Raw genomic sequence first — 20368 nt, forward strand, 5'->3', positions numbered from 1 at the left:
TAAGTTTTACTAACGTTTATTTTTATTTTAAATCTTTACTATCACTTCTTATTTTCTACTTCCGGCCAGAATTAAAAACTTTAACTTATTTATGCAAATTTGTCTGGCGAACGCCAAGTACTTAAGTTGTGACTTTTTGCCAAGCGAGAGAGAGGAAGGAGTTAGTCGAAGCAGGCCGCTTGCCTTAGAAGTTTTACTCGGTTGCTGGTTGCCTTCCAGGCCAGAGATTTAATCCTCTTGATAATTTTAAACGTATTGTAGTGTTAACAGTTCTCTGTACTACATACGGCTTCCTGTTAATATACATCAGGTCAGTTATTAACAGGAAGCCGTATGTAGTACAGAGAACTGTTAACACTGTACTACATACGGCTTCCTGTTAATATACAGCCAATCTTCCACGTAGACCCTTGTTTGTTATTCCAAAGTTAAGTTAAAGTTTAGTTAATATTTTTATATTCTTACGTTCAGACCACAAGTAGTTGGTCTCTGTATTCCGAAGTACGGAAATTATTGTAAAAAGTGAGAAATAAAGGGTTTCGTATACCCTTCCTGTGTATCTTGTCTACTTCCCACATTTATTGGACACAGCTTTAGTAAGCTCCCTGTTCCGAGTCAGGTCCTTGCATGTTCCCCAAGCAAGTAAGGAGAAACACTGAACCTGATAGTGGCGCCCAACGAAGAAGAATAACCATGGCCGAGTTTCAAGAAGAACCTGTGCTGCCTGCAGAAGCGGCTCAGAATCCAGAAATGCCAGCTGCCGCCCTGGAAGGATTTGGTTACATCTTCCAGACCATGCGCGCTTCGATGAAACCAGAAGCAACATTTAATGGAAACTCACCGGTTACCAGTTTTTTGGAAAAACTAGATGACCACTTCATGCTCTACCCCGTGCACGAGTTTCAAAAAGTTACCTTGGCTACCAGCGCTTTGAGGGGCCAAGCGCTTAATTGGTTCAAATGTATAGGCAGAAGTCTCTTGGGTCAAGCAGGAAGTCCCACCTATACTTACGAAAATTTCAAGACTGCCCTAGTAAAAGCTTTCCCTGTCGTAAGGGATCGTGCGAAATTAGAAACGGAACTTTTCAGCATATATCAGCAAAGAATCGAAAATCTTTCCACCTTTATTTTAAGAAAAATTCACGTCTTCAAACTCTTGTATGGAAACCGTCCGGATCCTGAGATAATTCAAGTGATTTTGCCGAGGTCACTTCCCCAAGTACAAGACTTTATTGAATTAAGGAATCCGACTACACTGGAAAAATTATTTGAGCTAGCAATCCAGTTTGAAAGTAGAAGAACGGCGGACATTGAAAGAAGACGCCAGTATAAAAAACGAAACCAATTTGGTGCGCCAAGACCACAGCAAAGTCAAGCACACGGCTACGGAAGCAAAGCGAATCAGTGGGCAAGGAAACCCGAGCATCCAAAAACAGCCGGCGAACGTCGACAGTTCAATAGCAATCCAGGAAAAAAGTCTCAAGGCCAGTGGAAAAAGAAGGAAAGCATGGAAATGAAAAATGATTTAAACTAAAACGGATTTTTGCTGACGGGAGGGTGCGGAAATCCGAAGGCCAAGAAAACCCCTCTTCCTTCAAGTTAAATACAGTAATGGTGAAAAATTTGACTCTTCCGAAGATTGAAGTGTTGGTGAATAATATCCCAGCCACCGCACTCCTGGATACAGGCGCGCAGTGTTCCTGTGTGGCAGAAGATTTTTTTAGGAAGTATTTTCGGAAATACCGCATATATAATCCGGATAATACGACAGTGTTAGCTGCGCAAGGAGAAAGATGTAAGTGCATAGGTAAATTACCGCTATACGTCCGTATCAAGGACGAACAAGTAAAGGTTATGTTTTTTATAGTAAAGAATCTGCAAGCACATATTATCTTAGGAATAGATTTTCTTTCAGAGGCACAAGCAACGCTGGATTTTAATGAAGCGTCCCTTAAGCTGACGATGAAACCAGTTCGAGAAGAAAAATCGGAGCCGCCGATGTTAAACCTTGACCACCTGCCTAGTGAAGAGCAACAAAGAATCCGACAAGTGGTAAGTGAATTTGCTTCGTTATTTAGTGATATTCCAGGATTTACTCAAGTTACTAACCATAGTATTGACACCGGAGATTCAATGCCAGTTCGCCACAAAGCATACCGGTATGATAAGAATAAAGAAAAAATTATAGAGTGGCACATCAGCGATATGCTACGTAAAAAGATCATAACGCCCATCTCAAGTAGTTATGCTAGCCCGGTGGTTTTATGTAAGAAAAATAATGACTATCCATTAACACATCCAAAAAGGTGACGTTTCGCGATTGACTACCGTAAATTAAACTCCATAACTAAATATCCGGTATATCCGTTACCTATTATTGAAGAAATTCTAAGGAACATAACGTCGACCAAATATATGACGACTTTAGACTTAACGACTGGTTATTTTCAAATAGGGGTTAGACCTGAGGACGTGCCTAAGACTGCTTTTATAACCAAGTCTGGCACTTATGCATTTCTGCGTATGCCGTTTGGCCTTTCAGGGGCACCGGCAACATTTCAGCGATGTATGGACATTGTGTTAAGGCCTGTTCTTGGAAAGTCCACATTTATCTATTTAGACGATATCATTATTACTAGTGATAATCTGGACCAACATGTACAGGATTTAAGACAGGTGTTTTCTTTATTAAATGAGGCCGGTCTAAAAGTTAATGTCAAAAAGTGCAAATTTGCAGCCCCTGAATTAAAATATTTAGGTTACAAAATATCTCAGAAAGGAATCGAGACAGACGAATCAAAAATAATCGCTGTACAAAAGTATCCGCCGCCAAACACGGCGAAGAAGCTCTCTTCTTTTCTAGGACTTTGTTCATATTATAGGTCCTTTATAAAAGATTTTGCAGCTATTGCTGAACCATTGTTAAAATTAAAAAGGAAAAAGGCAAGATTCTCGTGGACGGCCGAAGCCAATAGTGGTTTCGAAAAATTAAAACAAGCATTAACGCAAGCCCCTGTGTTGAAATTTCCTGAAAAGGATGAGAATTTAGAAATTTCAGCGGATGCTTCGGATTATGCGGTAGGAGCGGTACTTTCGCAAAATCAGCAGCCCGTGGCATTTTTTAGTCGAACTTTAAATCAAACACAAAGAAATTATTCCGCGACCGAGAGAGAGGCACTTGCAGTTCTGTTAGCAGTGCAAAAGTTACGAGTCTATTTTGGAAAGGCGCCAATAACAGTGTATTCTGATCATGCGGCGGTAACTAGATTGTACTCAGGGAAAAACTTATCCCCAAGGTTAATAAGATGGGCACTCAAACTACAAGAATATAATCTGGTAATCAAGCATACCCCCGGAAAGGAAAATATCGTAGCAGATGCCCTATCCAGAATAAAAATAGATGAAGAAGGTAATACTGTAAAGGTGGCAATGCTCACAGCATGTACAATAAATTCCCGAGAAACTGTAATAACCGAACTGGGTAAGGATCCTGAGTTTGGAAGCATTTATGAGTATTTAAAGGATCCTGAAAATTTTAGCCACCAAGATATTGTGGCGATAAGAAATAGGGCGGCCCATTACGAACTAATAGATGGTCTATTATTTTATACAAAAATTACAAATTCCAACAACGAATTTCGACCTGTTATCCCAGCTAGTCTTAGATTAAATATCCTGCAGGAGTTACATGACAGCCCTTTAGCTTCTCATGCTGGTATTCGAAAAACTATCCAACGCGTACGCGAGGCAGTCTATTTTCTTGAACTGCAAAAGTTAACAAGGGCGTATGTCCAGTCCTGCCCAACATGTCAAGCAGTTAATTATATTAATTTCCGCCCGGCCGGGTTTCTAAATAGTATTAAATCCGAATTTCCAAATGAAATAATTGGCATCGATTTATTGGGCCCTTTCCCAAAAAGTCAGTTAAATAAAAGTCGCTATCTCCTTGTTATGGTTGATCATTTTAGTAAGTGGACCGAAATTGTTCCCTTAAAACGAGCCTCCGCGAAATTATTTACTGATTCTATTTTAAACAAATAAATTTTAAAATACGGGGCGCCCCTAAAAGTTATATCGGATAATGGTCCTCAATTTGTAAGTAATATATTTGAAGACATGTGCCAAAAACTGGGCTGGTCCCGTATCGGCCGCAATCAAATATAGCGGAATGGGTCAATAGAAATATAGTGAAAATTATCCGTAGTTATGTTAAAATTTTTCATAAAAGCTGGGATAACTATGTCAATGAATTTCCTTTCGCCCTTAGGACCGGAAAACAAGATACAACGGGCGAAACTCCTGCTGAGTTATTTTTAGGTAGAAAGATTATAACGCCGTTAGATAAATTATTTTATGTGCAACAAAGAGCCCCAGAATTTAAAATGGGTGATATAGAAAAATTAATTAAAGAAGCAAAAAAGAATACTGAAGTAGCACAGAGAAAACAAAAACTTTATTACGATTTGAAACGACGGGGAGTAACTTATAAAGTAGGAGATGAAGTGTTAAAAATTAAGCATTCACTTTCTTCAGCACCAGAAGATAAAACCGCCAAATTTTTTCCACGATTTGAAGGACCATATGTCATAGAAAAAATAACTCACGCTGTAGTGGTGTTAAAAGCCAGGAATGGTGAAACATGCTCCGCAAACATTGATCAAATAAAACCATATTATGATCGTAATAAAATGCAAATATTCAAAGATCTTTTGCAGGATCCGGCACGGCAGGCACAAGCTCCAGAGGTGGAACAATGACAAGTACAAGGGCAAGCCATTAGGAGGCAGGATCAATTGAAAAGAAAGTTTCCCCGTTGGAAATATGAAGGTAACAAGAAAAAGAAGCCGTTCCACCGTCCAGAAAAGAGAGCTCACGAGCACCCCTAGAATGAAAAAGGGAGAAGTACGACGAATGCAAAGAAAGCCAGGAGAAATAATGGCAACTATAACCCGGCTCCCAAACGGAAGATCTACTCATCGGACAGGACTCTCCGCAGCAAATGTCGCCGAACTGCGGAAGGGCCACTAGCGGCGGAGGAAATTATACAAGGAAAATTTGAACGGCCAGCAACGAGGTCCAAGCAGGAACGAGAGAGAAGTGTCCCGGTTCCGCCAAGACCAGCTGCCATCAAACGGCCAAGACCACAGGCAGAGACGAAAAAGAAGGTATTCAAGGGTGACCGAACTGGAGGAAAAAGAAAGCTTCTAGAGGAAGGCACTGAAGGAGCCCGCACAAGAAGGAGGGTAAATCAAACACGAATCTTCGCTACCTTCCAGGACTGGGCTGAGGAAAGAATGTCCGACTATCACAAAGATAAGTAAAATTTTATGTTACTTTGCAAAGTTAAGTTAATCTTTCATTCTTACTGCAAGTGGCAGATTTCAAGAAGTTTTACCTCATGTGAGGTCTACCTTTATCGCCAAAAAGGCGAGAAATGAGTTGTTACCGATTTTGGTATTATGTTTTTCAATTACTCGCGAGTAAAACTAAAGTTGATGTATAATAGGAATGTGTAAATACTTGAATATTGTAAAAGTTATTGTATAAATTTTATTTAAAACATTCTAGCAAGAAAGAAGTTTTAGTCTGAAAGACTTTTGAAATGTAGTATTTCAATGTAGAAGAATTGGCACTTGCTTGGAAAAGAATAGAAGTTAACAATGTACTACTAATGTATGTTTTGAAATGCGTAAAATTAACGGCATGTTAATATGTTCTTATATACAATGTGAACTGTTATTTTAAATGTTAAGAAATACTGTGATATGGTAAATGTGAAAGTAATGAAAAAAAAAAAAAAATTAAACTTATTCGTGTGACTGTAAAAAGACCAAATTCTGGTGAATATGTGTTAAAGGTTGAATGAATGTAGTTAGGCTCTCTGACGCTACACTTCAGAGTTAGCCACTTTCAGAATAGTACCTCAGGGTTTAGAGTTGAAGATAGGGTGTGTTACGAGGTCTTGTTATGTTGAATTTTAACACGTTAGTGTTTTGATTGTAGGCGGCAGTGTTGAACACGTATACATAAACACATTCGTGTTTGGTGTTTTCTTTTACAACACATGTCAGAGAGCACGGGGAGAGATAATTTAAATAAAGTCATGAATGAAATAAGAATGTTAAGAGAAATATAAATATTCATGTTACTTGCCATTTCATTATGTAACATTTCATTAAACTAGTTTTCCTTCCAGATCTCTGGAAGGAACCAGACTTGAATAAAAGCTCCTGTTTAGATGCAGTACAGATGAAAAATTGGTTGTCCATGGAGCTGATATTGTAAAAACAAATTTTTTTTTTAATTTATAGTTTCTAGTGAGAAATGTTTGTAAAAGATTGGCCTCGCGTTAGATTCTAGAGCTAAAAGTTTTCAACAAGGTCGTTTTAGACCTCAGTTTCAAACTAATTAACTCCGGCGGGAAGTATGTAAGGATCTTAAGTTTTACTAACGTTTATTTTTATTTTAAATCTTTACTATCACTTCTTATTTTCTACTTCCGGCCAGAATTAAAAACTTTAACTTATTTATGCAAATTTGTCTGGCGAACGCCAAGTACTTAAGTTGTGACTTTTTGCCAAGCGAGAGAGAGGAAGGAGTTAGTCGAAGCAGGCCGCTTGCCTTAGAAGTTTTACTCGGTTGCTGGTTGCCTTCCAGGCCAGAGATTTAATCCTCTAGATAATTTTAAACGTATTGTAGTGTTAACAGTTCTCTGTACTACATACGGCTTCCTGTTAATATACGGCCAATCTTCCACGTAGACCCTTGTTTGTTATTCCAAAGTTAAGTTAAAGTTTAGTTAATATTTTTATATTCTTACGTTCAGACCACAAGTAGTTGGTCTCTGTATTCCGAAGTACGGAAATTATTGTAAAGAGTGAAAAATAAAGGGTTTCGTATACCCTTCCTGTGTATCTTGTCTACTTCCCACATTTATTGGACACAGCTTTAGTAAGCTCCCTGCTCCGAGTCAGGTCCTTGCATGTTCCCAAAGAAAGTAAGAAGGAACATTGAACCTGATAATATTACGCCCAAAAGGAACCTTTTTTTAAAGTTTTGTGTGTTACCTATATTTATTGAATATCATGTTCTTCGCCCGTAAAACAGATACATTTGAAAACAGCATATCTTTAGAATTTCCGCACTGGAGATAAAACTATTACTTTCCGTACAGTGCTCTCTCTGAATTCGTTGAGTTTGTTAATCAAAAATTCATTAAAATTAAAAAAAAATATGAAATAGATTAAAACAAATTCGAAATTCGGCCGTCCAGATGCCCATGTTCGGGTGGAGGATTGCATTATCCAAAATTTGATGGCCCTAGATACTGTCGTTTTTGTCACGGTGCGAGAAACATACATGTATTCATGCAGATTCTTCATTATTTAATTTCTTTACATATAATACAGGGCGAAAATATTTGGTAACAACAATTTGCAAGGAGACACGGACATTTATAGTAAAACAGCGCAAAATGCCGCTTCGAAACTAACAGCCTTTCTAGGCTACAGCCGCTTTTGGCTAATAAATTAAATTAACAGTAAATTTTAAAAAATCTTATGCAGAACCAAGAATAAATTAAAAAAATAATCACTATAAAATACAAGCAAAATTAATTATAACGGTTAAATACAATTTTAATATTAGAATTTAAATGTATAAACATTTTTAAGGAGTCAAAAGTGTTTATCACTATGATGTATTATGAAATATAATTGAAATAAAATTCCTTTATAGAAATTATGCTATAATACTCATCTTTAATTTTAAAAAAGCAGCAAAATTTAGAATTTTAAACACAACTTTCAAAAATTCATTGTTAAATATTTTAGTATTTTTTACTTATTTACACCAATAAAAAGCGTAAAAATTGCAAGAGAAAATTGCTTGTTTGAAATTTTCTATTAGTTCAGATTTAAAATTTAATTTTCTAAAAGAAGTAGTTACAAATTTCCTTACAGCATAGCAAAAGCTAAAAAAATATCCAGTCCTGAAAGCATGCAATAGCTTAATAATTATTTGGAACGTTAATTGTGCTTGATAAATATGCTAAATTTTTAAAAATCAATCTCAATTTCAAAAATAAAAATATGTAGAAATTCTAATTTGTGAAATGAGGCGCTACAACCAGCTTTTTCTTGACAATTATACACGCTGCAATAGGCAACCAATGTTAAATTTCTGCAAGTCGTCCCTACTCCTCCGGATGTGATCAAGGTGACAGCCGGCAACTCCTCAGACGAGGGAGAAAACCCGTTTGGGTTAGTCTATTTCTTATAAGGTCCATGCAATCTCCCGCACGAATAATTGTTTTATGGCAATCAATTCGTCAGTGATGTCAGTGATGAATGAAAGTAATGAAGAATGACTGTTTTATGACATGATGAATGATTGCTTTATGGCATCTTTCAGTACTGAGAAGTCTCGTGAATTTGATGTGTGCATCTTAGATTTCAGATAAATCCAGAACCAGAAAGCGAGGATGGGTGAGGAAAGAAAGTGAATCGGAGTGAGGACGGGGGATTACGAAACTGCAAAGTTGTTGGAGATGACTATCTTGAAACATTTCCACACTTTTAAAATTTGTAATTTCAATAAAAGTTTTATCTTTATTCTCTTGTGCTGTTAATGGTTCTTTACAATGTTCTTTGCAGATGTGTTAACGCCGGCAATTTTCGTCAGACGTGTATCGCTCCAAGACCATTTATGTTTTTGAATGCGCTGACCAATTTGCGCAAGAAAAAAGTGCGTGTTTCCATTCAAAAATTTCGACATTTTTTTTACTGTAATCATAAATGTGAGAGTTTTATTGTTTTAATTCATCACAGTCTCGAGCGCATACCTTCAAGTAACAATATCTGAAATTTTATTTCGATTGGTTGAGCGGATAGGTCATTAGGAGTTTCTAGCAGTAGTAAAAGGGATGCATGCGTTAAAGAAAATTGAGAACTCCTGTTCTGTAGGAAATCGAAGCAAGGAAACTTGTTTAGGATTCGTTAATGGCCCAATTTCCTATCAAGCAAGATCTGATATTGTCAGCAGAATTCTAGTAGCTTATTCCATAGATATTATTTAAGATTCTATACGTGGAACCTTTAAAAACTCTGTGCATATTTTTATAGAATCTCTGTAGAATATCTAGAATGCATAATTCTACAGAAGCTATATCTAAAATTTTATAAAGATTTCTATAGAAGATCTTAAATTCCGTATAAAATTCTTATAGAAGATAGTTTATAGAAAACAGGGCTACAATTTTAAAGGATTCTAAAGAAGTTTAACGTTGTACTTTATATAGAATTCCATAAGACATTTTTGTAAGGGTTATATAAGTGGGCCGCCAGAAACATCCGTCTTTATGGGGCCTTAATATACCAGAAAGTTTAATTTATGTAAGTTGTTTACCTGAAATTAATGTTAAAAAAGCGGCATCGACTTCTGAGGCATAATAACGTTTTCGGAACAGATTTTTCCAAGCTCAAATAGTGCTTGTCCTGATCAGGTCCCTGTGTGAGGTGCGCAATCTGCGTACCCGCACGATTCTACAGGGTCATCCGAAAAGTTATCGCGGCGCGTTTTCTTGTAATTATTCTGTTACTCCTGATACGGAGTGACCTTGATTGAAGCGGATGTTGGAATATGTTTTTCTGCTCGTGGTATAATTTTTGTTTCAGTTCAGTGCTAAGAATGGAGAACTCAAAACTCCATTTTCATCATTTCATGATATTTTATCATCTTTTATTTAAAAAAAAGGGGAAAATATAATAATCAAATTGTTCGTAATATTTGTGCTATGTATGGAAAAATTACTGCTTCTGATGACGCAGCTCGAAGGTAGTTTGAGAAATTTAAGCTTGGAAATTTCAGCCTCGAAGTTGATGCCCTCTCTGCACTACCATTCTCTGTAAATAAGGATCTATTAAAAGAATTATCCAAGAAACCCCTATTATTCCTGAAAATCCAAGTCAGATAGTTGAGGAACTATCAGATTGAATAAATATTCTCCAAAGGACAGTACAGAATCATTAAAAAAAAAAAAAAAAAAAAAAAACTGGATATGTAAATTGTTACGATGTATGTGTAGCTCACGCTTTATCAGATCAGAATATGCTTGCTGGAATTTAGGCATGTGATTCTTTACTGAAGAGAAATAGAGAAACGCCTTTTTCAAGAACGCTTATTGCTGAAAATGAGAAGTGTATACTGTGCAATTATGTTACAAGAAAATGATCACGGAATAAGCCAAAAGAACTACCGTTAGTAACCTAGAGAAGGGAACTGCACTGCATCCCAAAAAAGTAATGTTTTGTACATGGCGGGACTACAGAGTAATTACATACTATGAATGGTTGCTACCAAATGACACAATAAATTCGAAAAATTACTGCTACCAAATGGCAGTTTTAAAAGCAGAAATCGAAACAAAGCGCCCAGAGCTGCAAATCATTCAAGTGCTGTCTCCCATCATGACAATGCTCGACCCCCCATCTCGATGAATATCAATCAAATTATAAAACGTGACTCTTAGATTTTTGAAAAACATGATAGTGCTCTACTTAATATGCCTAATGATATCTGCCAGTATTGTACTATCTGCACACACAAAAAAAGGGGGACAGTGCTATTTCTCCTTCTGTGCCGATTGACGAAATTTAATTTCCTTTTTTCATGTCTCGGAAGCGCAATTTACGATATATCTTAGATATATATAAAGCAGTGTTCTAACATAGGTATTTTAATGCAAAATTGGACTTTTCTAAAACAAGATACCGATTTTTCCCCATGTTTCGATTGTACACTCTAATTATGCCAAAATACCGAGTTTTGTAAAAACCGCGCTTGTAATTTTTTAAAAATTAGCTAAAAAAATTTCAACTCTTCAAAGTTAATTGAATTTGATGTATATTTATTCATATTTTTTTTTAATTAAGCTTACTTTATTCCTTCTTTCACAATTGGAAAATTTAGGTTCAATTCAAACAAGCTTCACAGATATTTTCTAATTTATTTTTAAATTTGTATTTTTTAGTAATTTTTATAAATTTTTCGAAAACAATGTATCAATTTATAACTTGTAAAGTTTTTACCATCACCTTAACGTAGATATATTTCTAAGCAAACCTACAAAACATTAGCGTTTTTTATTAAAAATTTCCGAAGATATGTGAATTTATATATTGGCGCGTTTTGAAATTTAGCATATTTGTTATAAATAATAATAACGCTAAATATGATTTATGCAATTTGTTAAAATTATTTGAAAAAATGAACAACACACTTTTTTTTCCCCCTATTTTTTCACAATGAAAGGGAAAGAAAATAGGTTACCATAAATTCAGAATTTCGCCAAGTGACTTATTCTTCGCGCAAACCCAAACAAGTGCGGCAAGATAAATTTTTGAATTTCGTAGTAAGTTTATACCAAATTTATTATTAAGGCGTAATTTGAGTCGTAGAATCGAAACACGGAAAAAAAAATTCCTTAGTCATTTCAGAAATAGTTCGATTTTTATGTCAAAATACTTATGTTAGAACAATACTATATATATATATATCTAATACATATCCTAAGTTGCGCTTTCGAGACATGAAAAACGCAAATTAAATTTCGCCAGTCGGCCTAATAGAACGGGGGGGATGTTATAGAACTGACCCCTCCCTTTTTTACTTCCTTGTACGAAGTAAAAAGGAAGTATTGTAATCGCGAAAAGTTTCCGGCAGCATATTTCAACGAAAATATCCATTTTGACCGCTATCGAATGCAATTTAACGATGTTTTTGCATGATATCTGTTCGAAAGGACAGAATAAAAGACTCGTTTCCTCCAAAAAAATTATAAAACTGCTTTAAAATTAATTCTAAAGAGAGTTTTTCGTGGCGTCTGTACGAACGTATGTACGTACGTACGTACGTTCGTGCGTACGTACGTATCTCGCATAACTCAAAAACGAGTAGCCTCAGAACTTTGAAATTTTGTATATAGGACTGCTATTACATGTAGATGTGCACCTCGTATTTTGGTTGCAATCGGCCGCACCAAACGTATATAAATACTATATTTATATATATATCGAATTTGTTACTCGGCACAGTGATCTCAGTTTCTTTACTCTTGTATGTTTGTAAATTGTATATTTTTTGCTTTAACAATGATTGAATTATGTTGTTCTTATCTTCCGGTTAAGGTTTTTAATGCCTTTCGTAATTCTGGAAGCAATATTTGTACAATTATCAACAATTTAAAAGCTGTTTAAGTGCGGTTAAGTTTTAAATAACATGGCGGACATATTTGTTTACATTTGAAACAGCAGAATTGTAGATTTGTTACCAGTCTAGAGAGACTAAGCTTCGCAACAACAAAAATAACGCCTTCATTTATTATTGCGAATTAAATCATGCTTAATCCTTTCTGGAATTTTTTCGAGGAAATAAGTGTTTAAGATTTACTTAATTTTTAATAATTAGTAATTTAATTTTTAATAATTAGTAATTTTTAATACAGATATTTTGAGCTCTTATGTATTTTTGCCTTCTCGCGAAGTGAGAACTGAATTAATTGAATGAGAAATACTCAATCGTCTGTGAAAAACTGTTTCTTTTTTTGTTTTGTTTGCTTAATTTCTTTTTTACGTCGTTCTAGCTTTATTATAGTATTTGAAAAGGACATGTGGCAACGATTAGATAATTCTTTAAATGATATACTTTTTGTGCACTCTGAGTTATAATATGAATGAAATATAATACTGTTAAGTGAACCTAGTGCCAGAGTGTCGCTATGTTAAGCAAATAGAGTGAATTTTAAAGAATGCCTTTATTCTACACTGGTGTGCAAAAATTAAGGACGAAGTCGAAAAATTAGCATATCAGCTGAACGAAGAGGCAGAGCGGACAGAAAGACCAATCAGGAGATTAAGTAAGGTGATGTACGGTAGCGCATGCACAGATATGCAGGTAGACGTAATGGGGGAGTCTCTGAGTAGTATAAAGCATGTTGTCGGTGTAAGATCAGTTTTCTGGCAAAGAGATTGCACGCCGTATAGCAGTTAAAATCACACCGAGTTGTTGCCTCAGCGAGAAATGGCGAATAATCAATCTATTAGACGACATCTGGATGCTTTTACCCGAGGTCGAATCATTGGGAAGTTGGAGGAAGCCCGCAGTGTGACAAGTGTGGCTGCAGAGGTCGGAATTGCTCACAGCATCGTTTCACGACTTTGGAGACAATTTCAAACTACAGGAACAGCTATCCGGGGGTTTAGTAGTAGTCGTCCACGAGGAACCACACCCGCAGATGACCGGTATATTACCTTACAAGCCAGAAGAAACAGGCGGCAGACAGCGGGAGAAATCGCTCGACACACAACACAGGCGACTGGACGACCGATATCGCGTTTTACCGTGGCCAGAAGACTGCACGGTGGTGGTCTGTTTGCACGACGCCCTGTACGGTGTGTACCTCTAACGCCTGACCATCGGAGAAGGCGTTCTCTGTGGTGCCGGGAACACCGGAATTGGAGAGACAATGAATGGGGACGAGTACTCTTTACAGATGAGAGCAGATTCAGTCGGAGTAGCGATTCTCATCGCATACTCATCTGGAGAGAGCGGGTAAACCGCAATCATCCCTCGAACATCATTGAAAGGGACAGGTATGGAGGTGGCAGTGTTCTCGTTTGGGGAGGCATCATGCTTGGTAGTCGTACAGACCTTCACATCTTCGACGCAGATTCAGTCAACGGGACCCGTTATCGTAACGAGATTCTTCTTCCATATGTGCGTCGTTTTAGAGGCGCTATGGGTCCGCAGTTCCTTTTCATGGACGACAATGCACCATGTCATCGCACAGTAGCTGCCGAACAGCTCTTAAAAAGTGAGGATATTGAACGTATGGATTGGCCGGCACGATCTCCTGATCTCAATCCCATCGAGCATGTATGGGATTTTCTAGGCAGACGTTTGGCAGCTCGTACCTTACCACCAGTAACGATTCCGGAGCTTCGATTGGCGCTGCAAGACGAATGGGCAGCAATGCCTCAACAACTCATTGACACCCTCATTCTCAGCATGGGCAGACGCTGTGAAACCTGCCTACCAGTCAGGGGAGATCATATCCCCTATTAAAGACCGGATGTTTCTTGCTGGACACCCTTCACAGGGATGTTTCGGCCTTCAGTCGCATTGCGCTCCATGCTACTTTTTCAATAAAGCTTCTTTTAACCCTCTGATTTTTCTTTAGTAAGTGTTGCTTACATTACTCATGTCCTTACGTATTGGGGATCTTACGGTATTAAATGTGTTGATTTGGAAAGCTTTTGTACAAAGTTATATTGAAAAAACCGTCTCGTCCTTAATTTTTGCACACCAGTGTATTGTGGTTTATGCGCTGTCGGCGAAGTAGGTTTAATTAAATCAAATAAGTTTAAAAGAAATGCAAGAAACAAATGCGTATAATTTAATATTCCGTACAAGGAAGTCATGTGGTGTACACATTAGATTTTTTATTTATGTAGAGTGTACATGTAGACAACAGAAATTAATGATGTGATAATGATGATTACGTTCGATTTATAATACCGTTGTTTTGTAAGACTGCACATTCTATGCATGTATTTTTAATGCTATTTTCTGTATTCTTTTTCCATAAAGAAGAATATATATATATGGGTTCTGGTCTTGGGCAATCACAATTCATATTCAAACAAAACACATTTAATGAAACATTAATAAATCTATAATATCGTTCATCTATTAATACAACATCTATAACATCGTATATCTATTAACACAACATCTATAACATCGTATATCTATTAACACAACATTCATAACATCTTACATCTCCTCTCATAAAACAAAGTGGCGAGAGTTCTATCAGTTTCACTCATGCAGTCAACAGCTAAAAATTAGACAACGCACGAGGAAAAATGTCAAGCTATGGATTTAGAATATCCCCCCCGCATATATACAGTATATTCATAATTTCCCTTCCTCTTTTATTCGAATTATTTCAATTATCATACCACAAATCAATATAATACTGTTTGATTCTATTAATAACCATTTTTCTTGAAGGCTGGACAACGGAACACTCCCCGGAAACATCCAAAGTCGCCTCTTTGGCCAACACGTCGGCCCTCTCGTTACCTTCAATACCCACATGGGACTTAACCCATCTAAATTTAATTTTATGCAAACCTTCAATTTCTTTATATAAACACTTAATATCCATAACTAAAGAGTTATTACAATCGTAGCTTTTCAAGGCCTGTAATCCAGATAAACAATCACTATAAACTACAATACTATAACTCTTAGATAGGTTTTTCTTAATCCATTTCATAGCAAAATAAATAGCAGCAAGTTCAGCCTGAAACACAGAATTAAATTTTTCTAACTTTATCTTTGAATAATCAATTTCTATACCATAATAGTAAACAACAAAAGATAGGCCAACTTTTTTTTCCCCAAACCTAGAACCATCAGTGAAAATATCAAATTCACCAAAACAATCAAAGTTCATTTCATAATTAATGCCCTTTCTCTTGGCTGGGTGTATGCAGTAAGGTCATCTTGGGGGTGTACTGTCACCAACTATATTCGCTAAACCAGCCTCCTGCACTATGTCAGGGGGTTGCCGAGTGACTCATTTCATAATTTTAAGTGGCCAACTTAAATTTCGAAAATAAAATATAATACAAAAAAATAAATTACAAAACATAAATATGGAACGAGCACTTGAAGAATACATAAAAAATAAACCGTAAACAAGTTTTAGCAGTGATATTATATTTGATTACAAGTTGCATTTTTATTTTAAAAACAATAAAAACTGTAATACAGTTTCAAAGCGAATCGATAAGTTTAGTAACATCGATCCATAATTCCATAAAATTGATTTGACATTTTGTCTGCATTAGGTTCAACTTATAAATGCGAGCAAATATTTTCACGCGTGAAATTTATTTCTAGTAAGAACAGGAGCATCTTAACTACCAAAAAATCAGACGCTTATGACGGCTAACTATAAGCAAAATTTTTAAACTTACGTCACAAGTTCATTGTGACAAGTCAGAGGAGCCATTGATATCAAAGAGAAAAGTAAAGTTCAATCAGATTTGTTTTAATAATAATTAGAATTATAATTTGATTTTTACTTCCTTGTACGAAGTAAAAAGGAAGTATTGTAATCACGAAAAGTTTCAGGCAGCATATTTCAACGAAAATATCCATTTTGACCGCTATCGAATTAAATTTAACGATGTTTTTGCGTGATATCTGTACGTAAGAACAGAATACAAAACTCTTTTCCCCAAAAAAATTATAAAACTGCTTTAAACTGAATTCTGAAGAGAATTTTTCGTGGCGTCTGTACGAACGTATGTACGTACGTACGTATCTGGCATAACTCAAAAACGAGTAGCCTCAGCACGTTGAAATTTTGTATATAGGACTGCTATAACATGTAGATGTGCACCTCGTATTTTGTTTGCAATCGCCCTCACCAAACGTATATAAATATATTTATATAGATATCCACTCTGTTACCCGGCTCAGTGATTTCAGTTTCTTTACTTCTATATGTTTGTAAATTGTACATTTTTTGCTTTAAAAATGATTGAATTATGTTGTTCTTGTCTTCCGGTTAAGATTTTTATGTCTTTAGTAAATCTGTATGCAATATTTTTAGAATTATTGACAATTTTAAAGTTGTTTCAGTGCCGCTAAGCCTAATAATGTTTTTGATGGCAGCCATTGCTTGTTTACATTTGAAACAGCAGAATAGTGGACTTGTTGCCAATCTAGAGAAACTTAGCTTCGCAATAACAAAGATAACACCTTCATTTATTATTGTTAATTAAATCATGCTTAATCCTTTCTGAAAATTTTTCGAGGAAATAAGTGCTTAAGATTTACTTCGTAATTTTTAATACAGATATTTTTGACTTTTTATGTATTTTTGCCTTGTCGTGAAGTGAGAACTGAATTAATTGAATGAGAAGTACTCAATCGTCTGTGAAAAACTGTTTCTATTTTGTTTTATTTGCTTAATTTCTTTTATACATCGTTCTAACTTTATTATAGTATTTGAATACAACATGTGGCAACGATTAGATAATTCTATTCTTTAAATGATATAAATTTTGTGCATTATGAGTTATAATATGAACGAAATATAATACTGTTAAGTGAATCTAGTGCCAGAGTGTCGCTATGGTAAACAAATAGAGTGAATTTTAATGAATGCATTTATTCTATTGTGGTTTATGCGCTGTGGGCGAAGTAGATTTAATTCAATCAAATAAGTTTAAATGAAATGCAAGAAAAAATGCGTATAATTTAATATTCCGTACAAGGAAGTCATGTGGTGTACACATCAGATTTTTTATGTTTAAAGTTTAAGGCGTATTATAATTATTAGCCCAAAGGACGTTAACTCAGTAGGGTTATTAATTTCGTTTTGACGATTCACTTTAAACCGCGAATCACTTTTTAAATCGTTGCCTCCAAATAATAGAGTCCTGTATTATAGTTAAAGAAATTAAATAATGAAGAATCTGCCTAAATTTATGGTATATTTCTCGCATTGTGCTAAAACAACGGTACCTAGAGCCATCAAATTTTGAATAATGTACGTCTCCACCCGAATATGGGCATCTGGAAGCCCAAATTTGGAATTTGTCTTATGATCTCTTTCATTTTTTATAAAGCATTTATGAGTTTTTGATTAATAAACTTAACGATTTCAAAGCGGTGGGGAATGCATTTTTATCTCCATTGCGCGAGACTGTGTATTGCAAATTCTAAAGATATGCTCTTTTAAACATTTCGGGATATTTCTGTTGAATTGAATTTTATGGTTTAAATTCGAAGAACATGTTATTTAATAAATAAAGGTAACACACAAAACGTTAAAGAAAAAACGCCGCTTTGGGCGTAATATAAAATCAGAAGGCTTTCAGGTTTTTTTTTTTAAATTTTTAAAAAATTTTCTCAATAAAGCTTATCTTCTTATCTTACTATTCAGCAAGAAAGACTGTTCTTAAATGAAAATACCACTGACCCGAAACATCTTTAATTACACATATTGTGGCTGACTTTGAATAGCAGCTAAAAAAAAAAAAAAAAAAAAATTGCCGACGTCTGCACTAGACCTTGCCCTCTCAGATTTTCATCTCTTTGGGTCACTTCAAAATTCTCTGAATGGCCCGGAGTCAAACAGCTCATCGATGACTTCTTAACGAATAAATCTAATGACGTTTTTAAAAAAGAAACTTTCCAGCCGCCTGAGAGATTGCAAAATTCAGATGAAAAATGATACTTATGCGTTTCCTTGTATTCATCATTAGAAATTTGCAGAACTTTTCGGATGACCTAATATTTAATTTGATTTCTTTGTTTATTTTTTATCGACAAATCTGGACATTAATATTTGAAGACCTACTACTAATTAAACATTTTTGACATATGCACAATTTCAATGACAATGTAATATTTCACAGAATTTTTTTCAAAATTGTATATGAATTGTTTCGGTCTCATCCCAAATAACACATAATAAATAATAAATTCACTGGTTCGGTTCTTTATTAATTCTCATAATTATAACAACAGATGCGCGGATTACATTACAGGTGCGCAGGCGCGAACATGCCGCCCCGCGTTGCAATGCTTAGCATTCAACTATTGTAATTAAGATATAGCATAAAAAAATTAAACAAGTATATCATAAACAATTTTGAATAAGTACTATTACATAAAGTTATTATTATAATTAGACATTTACCATATACATACATTAGCGTATAACTCAAAACAATGCAATATAACATTTCAGTTACATAATTACATTTTATGTGAAGCACATTCAATACTATACAATAACTATAAAGACAATACTCATTTTTGCATTGGGTAAGACACATAATTGGGCAATTGGTCGTTTGAAAGTTCCAGTTTGAGTTTTTACATTACACACGCGAACCTTTCTATCTTTACCATACAATACTTCTATTATTCGACCATCCGCCCAGTTACAACAAGGCAAATTATCTTTAATTAGGACTATGTCTCCAATTTGTATACTGTTTTTAGAACTGTGCCATTTAGTTCGATTTTGTAAATGACTTAAATAATTGGAGTTCCATTTTTTCCAGATAATTTGTATTAATTTCGTGATCTGTTGCCACAATTTTAACCTGTTAATGTTAACTTCCGTGATATTTGGCTCAGGGATCGAATTAATTGCTCTACCAATTAAAAAATACCCAGGTGTTAGAACCTCTAAATTATCAATGTCCGAAGACAAGGGTATTAAAGGTCGGGAATTTAAAATTCCTTCAATTTGAATCATAACTGTTAAAAATTGTTCAAAGGTCAATTTTCAATTACCTACGACACGTTTGAAGTGGATTTTAAAAGATTTAACTCCAGCCTTCCAGAGGCCTCCAAAATTAGGTGCTCTGGGAGGAAGAAATTTCCATTCGATATTCTCAGAGCTTAAATAACCAGCTAAAAGCTCATCTTGTTCGTTCACTAGTTTATTTAACCTCTTTAATTCTGCATTTGCACCTACAAAATTAGTAGCGTTATCACTAAATATTGTAGAACTTTTACCGCTTCGTGCAAAGAAACGTTTCAAGGTAGCTATTAATGCTTCAGATGTTAGGTCTGTTATTAATTCTAAATGAATGGCCTCAGTAACCATACAAATGAATATACACACATAAACTTTCTGATATATATCTTTTCTCTGGTTTTTGTACTTAATTAAGAATGGGCCACAGAGGTCAACTCCAGTACAATTAAATGTAAGATTAGCTGTAATTCTTTCCTTGGATAAATCACCCATGATTTGCTGAGCTACAATAGGATTAGCTTTAAAACATGTTATACAGTTTTTTATAGTTTTTCTACAAACATTTCTACCACTTACAATCCAAAATTTTTGTCTTATATGATATAACAAAGATTGAGGACCCACATACAAATATTTTAAATGATAATAATTAACTATTAACTCTGTTAATTTATGTTTAGAAGGCAGAATAATAGGAAATTGTTTCTCATAGGTTAAATTGCTATTTCTTAATCTACCTCCAACTCTCAACAATCCATTACTGTCAATGAAAAGGTTAAGACTTTTAATAGAACTATTTCTTGGAACAATACCTGATTTTTTAAGATCATTTATCTCATTTATAAAATACTCACCCTGTACTAGTTTTATTAAAGCTTCTTCAGCTGCTCTCAATTCTCCCACTTGTAAATTACCTACCTTCTTTTGTTCTTGCTTACAATTCTTGTAAAATCTAAAAAAAAAAAAAAAAAAAACTTATAATACGAATTAATTTTAAATACTTATTACTGCA

General features: G+C 35.1%; 1 protein-coding gene across 2 annotated transcripts in view; it reads left to right on the plus strand.

Annotated features, from left to right (window-relative positions):
• Window positions 1-20368, plus strand: part of LOC146999163 (N-acylneuraminate-9-phosphatase) — a 107551-nt gene that overhangs the window by 42603 nt on the left and 44580 nt on the right. The window lies entirely within an intron of this gene.

The sequence above is a fragment of the Stegodyphus dumicola genome, chromosome 1 (genome assembly GCF_044657685.1).
Source record: "Stegodyphus dumicola isolate Sdum_Otavi_A_Nest chromosome 1, ASM4465768v1".
In the NCBI taxonomy this organism is placed as follows: domain Eukaryota; kingdom Metazoa; phylum Arthropoda; class Arachnida; order Araneae; family Eresidae; genus Stegodyphus; species Stegodyphus dumicola.